The following is a 7,327-nucleotide window of genomic DNA, read 5'->3' as shown; positions in this document are numbered from 1 at the left end:
CCGCACCAATCCGCCGCCGCCACGTCACCTGAGTTAGGCGGGAACCCGCCTCCGGCACTGCGTCCCACGCGTGGGCCGACAACAACAGCAGGTTCGGCGAGGCCCGCGTCAGGATCGACCGCGTCGGGATCCCTGACCCGCACGCGTCAGCCGACAGCGACAGCAGATTTGGCGGGGCCCGTGTCGGGATCTCTGTCCCATGCACGCGCGCACACCACCAGCAGCGACGGATCTTCTGCGACAACTTCCTCTGATAAATCAGACACACCGCAGGCCACACAGGTGAACTCGGGATCTGCTGCGCAAAGCGAATCTGAGAGATCTTCTGCACCCGAGCCTTCTGCGTCATCTCCTGTGGCACAACCAGTGCGTACACGACGAAGCCAACTTCAACCAGCCACAACTTCTCGTGTCACGACTCGGTCACAGAAAGGTATAAAAAAATCCAAAGGTTCGAACTGATGGCACTATTCCATATGGTATGTTGTGTGGAGCAGGAGAACCAGCAAAATTGGAGGATGCGCTAGGAGATCCAAAGTGGAAAAATGCAATGGATGAAGAATATTCAGCGCTCATGAGAAACAAGGCTTGGCATCTTGTGCCAGAAAAGAGAGGTGAAAATATCATTGACTCTAAGTGGGTTTACGGAATCAAAAGAAAAGCAGATGGCTCCATTGACAGGTATAAAGCTCGTTTAGTTGCAAAAGGATTTAAGCAACGGTATGGCTTGGACTATGAGGACACCTTTAGTCCTGTTGTTAAAGCTGCAACTATTAGACTTGTGTTAGCTATATCTGTATCCAGGGGATGGAGTTTGAGACAGTTGGATGTTCAGAATGCGTTTTTGCATGGTGTTCTGGAAGAGGAGGTTTACATAAGACAACCACCTGGGTATGTTGACAAGAAGGTACCTCATTATGTATGCAAGCTTGACAAAGCACTTTATGGTTTGAAACAAGCACCAAGGGCATGGTACTCAAGGTTAAGTTCATAGTTGAAACGTCTAGGCTTTGTTGCATCCAAAGCTAACACCTCTTTGTTCATTTATAACAAGGCAAATACAACTATATTTGTGTTAGTATATGTTGATGACATCATAGTTGCAAGATCTTCACAAAGTGCCACTAATGCCCTTTTACATGATTTGAGCTCAGAATTTGCATTAAAGGATCTTGGTGATCTACACTTCTTCTTGGGCATTGAGGTAAAGAAAATTCAAGATGGCATAGTATTGAATCAAGAAAAATATGCCACTGAACTTCTAGTTCGCATGGGAATGAAAGATTGTAAGACTTCACCCACACCATTATCATCCTCAGAGAAACTCTCAGCATTTAAAGGTGAGCCACTCAAGGAAGAAGAGATCACAAAATATAGAAGTGTAGTAGGAGCTCTACAGTACTTGACCCTGACAAGACCTGATATTTCCTTTGCTGTCAACAAGGTTTGCCAGTATCTTCATGCACCTACTAGTGTGCATTGGACTGCTGTTAAAAGAATTGTACGGTACATAAAGCATTCTGTGGGCTTAGGTCTCCAAGTTAAACATTCTAATTCCACCCTTGTTAGTGCCTTCTCTGATGCTGACTGGGCAGGATGCAGTGATGATAGAAGATCAACTGGAGGATTTGCAGTATTCTTTGGTTCTAACCTCATCTCTTGGAGTGCTAGGAAACAAGCCACAGTATCCAGGTCAAGTACTGAAGCTGAATATAAATCACTGGCTAATGCAACTGCTGAAATCATTTGGCTTGAATCATTGCTAAATGAGTTAGGAGTTAAATAACATCGTGTGTCATGTTTGTGGTGTGATAATCTAGGAGCCATATATCTCTCTGCAAATCCAGTATTTCATGGCAGAACAAAGCAAATAGAAATTGACTTTCACTTTGTCAGAGAAAGGGTTGCAGAAAAGAAGTTAGAAATACGCTTCATTCCTTCCAGAGATCAAGTTGCAGATGGATTTACCAAAGCCTTGCCATTCAAACCATTTGAAGAATTCAAGAAGAATCTTAATGTAGGATAGTTGAGATTAAGGGAGGGTGTTAGACTTGGAGATATAATAGACCTAGAGATATGTTGTTTGTAATCTCAACTACTTGTATCTATCTCTATCTCCAACCACCTTCATATCCTACCGACTCCACCATCGTGGAATCCTTGTAAGCCACGGCAGGGACCTTTCCTGCCTCCTATCAATATATACCCAACGCGGCTCCTCATCGAGGAGTAGGAACGCTTCCATCTGACACTCTCTAAGAGAAATGGCAGGCAAGGGGAAGGATACTACTACTTCAGCATCCAAGGCCGCCAGCACCAAAGAGTAGTGGGTCTACTCCAACGTCACCGCTGGTACAATTGTCGAACTCCAGGCCGATGGATGCCTCCCTATCATGGCCAATTGACGATCCCAAGTGGGGGCAAAGGAGACTCGTTCAGCCTCCACCATGCCTTCTTCTGGGAAAGGAGGGTGTGTGGTCTTCATCTCCCACCTTCTTTGAGGTTTGGGATTCCCTCTCCATCCCTTTGTGAGGGGTCTTTTGTTTTTCGACAGGCTAGATTTACACCATCTGGCCCCAAATTCCATCCTCCACATAGCCTCCTTTATCACTATTTGTGAGGTATTCCTGCGCGTCGAGCCCACTTTAGCGTATGGACAAATATTTTCAGCGTCAAGCTAGAGAGGAGCGGCTCAAAGCTCGCTGACCGTGGCGGGGCATGATCAGCAAACTCCCCAACATCCTTTGTCTAGTTGGCACTCCTATCACACGATCAAGCTTTGGCAACGGGAGTGATTCTACTTAGCCGACCAGCCATCCACGGGCAGGGGAAGATCCACGTTTTCATGGCGGAGCCACCGGAGAGGATGCACTCCTCGACAGAGAAGAGTCTTGACCGGAGGAATCAGGAGGAGGTGATTGCGCTCCAAGGCAAACTCAAAGCCTTCATCGGCCAAGGCCTCAAGCTGGTGGACGTAATCCATGTCAATCTTCATTGTCCTGTAATTCCCCTCCAGCCCCGGGCCAACCAGATGTGGCAATTCAAACCCGAGGAAGAAGTGCATGTGCAGAAGTTCTTCCGTAATGACCTCAACGGGATGTGGAAGGCACTAGTGGAAAACGGGCCTTTAGCCTGGACCCTTTAGTCCCGGCCTGCCTCTGGGCCGGGACTAAAGGCCCGGCCACATCGCCCCAATTCTCAATGCCTCCCTCGAGGCTTTAGTCCCGACCCGTAAGGAGCCTTTAGTCCCGGTTCATGTCCCAAACCGGGACTAAAGGGCTACGCGGCGGGCAGTGGTGGTGGCAACCGTTCGTATCCCCCTTTAGTCCCGGTTGGTGGCTCAACCCGGGACTAAAGGACTAACACGTGGCCTGCCGTAGTGGTGGCGACCGTTCGTATCCCCCTTTAGTCCCGGTTGGTGGCTCAACCCGGGACTAAAGGCCTAACACGTGGCCTGCCGTAGTGGTGGCAACCGTTTGGTATACCTCTTTAGTCCCGGTTGGTGGCTCAATCCGAGACTAAAGGCCCAAACGGTTAGCATCCCGCGTCGTTTCGGGCGATGAAAAGCACGAACCGAAGCGTACGGTCGCCATTTCTCTGTTCTTCTTCTCTCTCGCGTCGCCCTCTCTGTTCTTCTCCCCTGTTCTTCTCCTCTCTTCTTCCCTTCTCTTCTTCCACCATGCCAACTAGCTTTCGTAAGGTGTTCGCACATGGCACGACGATGCTCGATGTCGTGTACACGAACCTGAGCAACGAGGTGCCGTTTTTTCTTCAACAGTTGAAGGAAAAATGGTTTGACCACGCAGTGGATCATGAGAAGTTCTTGGGGCTTGATCTGGAGTACACGGCCGATCAACGCGGTGTTGCCGTCATCCAACTATGCTTCGCACGCCATGTCTTGATCTTCCAATGGGCGAGGTAAGTTTTGAGGCTTTCTTTGATCCAAGATAATGACATTGTAAGTTTATTTGTTTCAATCATAGTTGGTTCCCTTCAAATAGTTGTAGTGAAACAATTTTGATTAGTTGAAGGGGAGCACAATCTAACTGGAATAGTGTTCCATAATCTGAAAAATCGTATTAGAATCAACTAGTGTTTAATATGTTCCATTGGAATCATAGTTGGTTCCCTTCAAATAGTTGTAGTGAAACAATTTTGATTAGTTGAAGGGGAGCACAATCTCATTGGAATAGTGTTCCATAATCTGAAAAATCGTATTAGAATCAACTAGTGTTTAATATGTTCCATTGGAATCATAGTTGGTTCGCTTCAAATAGTTGTAGTGAAACAATTTTGATTAGTTGAAGGAAACACAATCTGATTGGAATAGTGTTCCATAATCTGAAAAATCTGATTGGTTCAATATGTTCCATTGAAATCATAGTTGTAGTGATACAATTTTATGCGGTGTTCTTTGATCCAAGGTTATGAAAATTGAATATAGCTAGTGATCTCTCTAGGTTCCATTGTATAGCAATATGATATGTCATAGTCATGAAAATTGCATATAGCTAGTGATCTCTCTAGGTTCCATTGGATAGCTATAGTGATCTCTCTAGGTTCCATTGCATATGTTCTATTTGAATCCTAAAGATAAGTTTCTCTTTAGTTGTAGTGAAACATGTTTCCTTATTGCAGCAGTATGTAACATTTGTTCCATTTTAATTTGTTTCTGTTGCAGGAGTGACAAGCATTGTCCAGAACTCATGGAGTTCCTTCGCAGCGGCATCACTTTTTCTTCCGTTGACATAAGGAACGACAAGCTGAAGATGAGGCACAGCTTCGGTATTGAGATACCAGCTGGTTGCCTCGTTGATCTGCAAACGATATTCAGGCTTCGACATGACAGGACTTCGATGGCTCATATGGCAGTTGCCTTGATCGACGAGTCATATGGTGATATGAAGACCAGTTTCCCAAAGTCTCAGCACAGACTTTGGGAGAAGGGCCCACTTGATGATATCAACATTGAGTATGCAGCAAAAATTGCATACGTTTCATACGAGTTGTACCGCAAGATTCGAGTCGTCAACTATGGCCAGCGTCACCTCGAGGAACGTGGACATTCTGATTTAGATGATTCAGACGAGTAGTGTTCTTAACGTCGAACACTTGTATATATATCTATGGTAGCTATTATTATGTACTGTTTGGACTAGTATCATGTACTTCTTGGACCAATTTATATATGTCTAGTTTCTGTTTGTGTCATTATAGTTTCCAAATTTGAATGGTTTAGCCCTTTCTAACTTCATTTGCTACTTTTGAATGGTTTAGCCCTTTCTAACTTCATGGTATCATGCATTTCGACCACATATATATACAAAAATTCTTTAGTTCAAATAAGTTGAAAAAATGAAATCCCTTTTGTAATAGATCTGTTTTTGATTAAAACAATCATTTAAAAATGAAAGACCATTAGTCCCACGTGGCGTGCAACGGAACCACGTGGCGTGCAGCGGAACCACGTGGCGTGCCGCGGAACCACTTTTTTTGTGGGGGTCGCTTCTCCTTCTTCTCCTTGTGCTAGATATTGGTTATGCATTAGGGGAAGTAGGAGTAGCGACCATCATCGACGGTTGAAAAATCAGGTGAGCTAGTGTCCATCATATATGAGAGAAGAAGAATGCCGTCTCTTATTGTGGGGGTCACTTCTACTTCGAGAGAGATTGTCCATTTTGTGATGTGCCTTTGAATGGTGCATTTTGAACACACAAAAAGTATGGAGTTCAAATAAGTTCAAAAAAATGAAATCCCTTTGTAAGAGATGAGTTCTGGTTCGAAACCCTGCTACTTCGAGAGAGATTGTCAGTTTTGTACACGAACTGCATCCAGTTTTTGTCGTAGCCCTCTCAACTTTTTAAGACATGCTATGTGGGTGAAATGATGATAGCATGCCAACTTTCAACATTTTCAGAGTTCATTTGTAGTGCTGTTCAATTTCAGGGTCAACCAGCTCAAAAAAAAAGTAAATGCACGAAGAATACCAAATGAAGTCAGAAATTGTTGAATTTTTGTGATGTGCCTTTGAATGGTGCATTTTGAGCACACAAAAAGTATGAAGTTCAAATAAGTTCAAAAAAATGAAATCCCTTTGTAAGAGATGAGTTCTCGTTCGAAACCCTGCTACTTCGAGAGAGATTGTCAGTTTTGTACACGAACTGCATCCAGTTTTTGTCGTAGCCCTCTCAACTTTTTAACACATGCTATGTGGGTGAAATGATGATAGCATGCCAACTTTCAACATTTTCAGAGTTCATTTCTAGTGCTTTTCAATTTCAGGGTCAGCTAGCTCAAAAAAATAAGTAAATGCACGAAGAATACCAAATGAAGTCAGAAATTGTTGAAATTTTGTGATGTGCCTTTGAATGGTGCATTTTGAACACACAAAAAGTATGGAGTTCAAATAAGTTCAAAAAAATGAAATCCCTTTGTAAGAGATGAGTTCTCGTTCGAAACCCTGCTACTTCGAGAGAGATTGTCAGTTTTGTACACGAACTGCATCCATTTTTTGTCGTAGCCCTCTTAACTTTTTAACACATGCTATGTGGGTGAAATGATGATAGCATGCCAACTTTCAACATTTTCAGAGTTCATTAGTAGTGCTTTTCAATTTCAGGGTCAACTAGCTCAAAATTTTTTAGTAAATGCACGAAATATACCAAATGAAGTCAGAAATTGTTGAAATTTTGTGATGTGCCTTTAAATGGTGCATTTTGAACACAAAAAAATTATGGAGTTCAAATAAGTTCAAAAAAATGAAATCCCTTTGTAAGAGATGAGTTCTCGTTCGAAACCGTGCTACTTCGAGAGAGATTGTCAGTTTTGTACACGAACTGCATCCAGTTTTTGTCGTAGCCCTCCCAACTCTTTAACACATTCTATGTCGGTGAAATTATGATATCGTGCCAACTTTCAACATTTTCAGAGTTGATTTGTAGTGCTTTTCAATTTCAGGATCAACCAGCTCAAAAAAAAAGTAAATGCACGAAGAATACCAAATGAAGTCAGAAATTGTTGAAATTTTGTGATGTGCCTTTGAATGGTACATTTTGAACACACAAAAAGTATGGAGTTCAAATAAGTTCAAAAAAATGAAATCCCTTTGTAAGAGATGAGTTCTCGTTCGAAACCCTGCTACTTCGAGAGAGATTGTCAGTTTTGTACACGAACTGCATCCAGTTTTTGTCGTAGCCCTCTCAACTTTTTAACACATGCTATGTGGGTGAAATGATGATAGCATGCCAACTTTAAACATTTTCAGAGTTCATTTGTAGTGCTTTTCAATTTCAGGGTCAGCTAGCTCAAAAAAATAAGTAAATGCACG

The sequence above is a fragment of the Hordeum vulgare genome, chromosome 3H, assembly GCF_904849725.1.
Source record: "Hordeum vulgare subsp. vulgare chromosome 3H, MorexV3_pseudomolecules_assembly, whole genome shotgun sequence".
Classification (NCBI taxonomy): domain Eukaryota; kingdom Viridiplantae; phylum Streptophyta; class Magnoliopsida; order Poales; family Poaceae; genus Hordeum; species Hordeum vulgare.
This window is presented reverse-complemented; position numbering follows the sequence as displayed.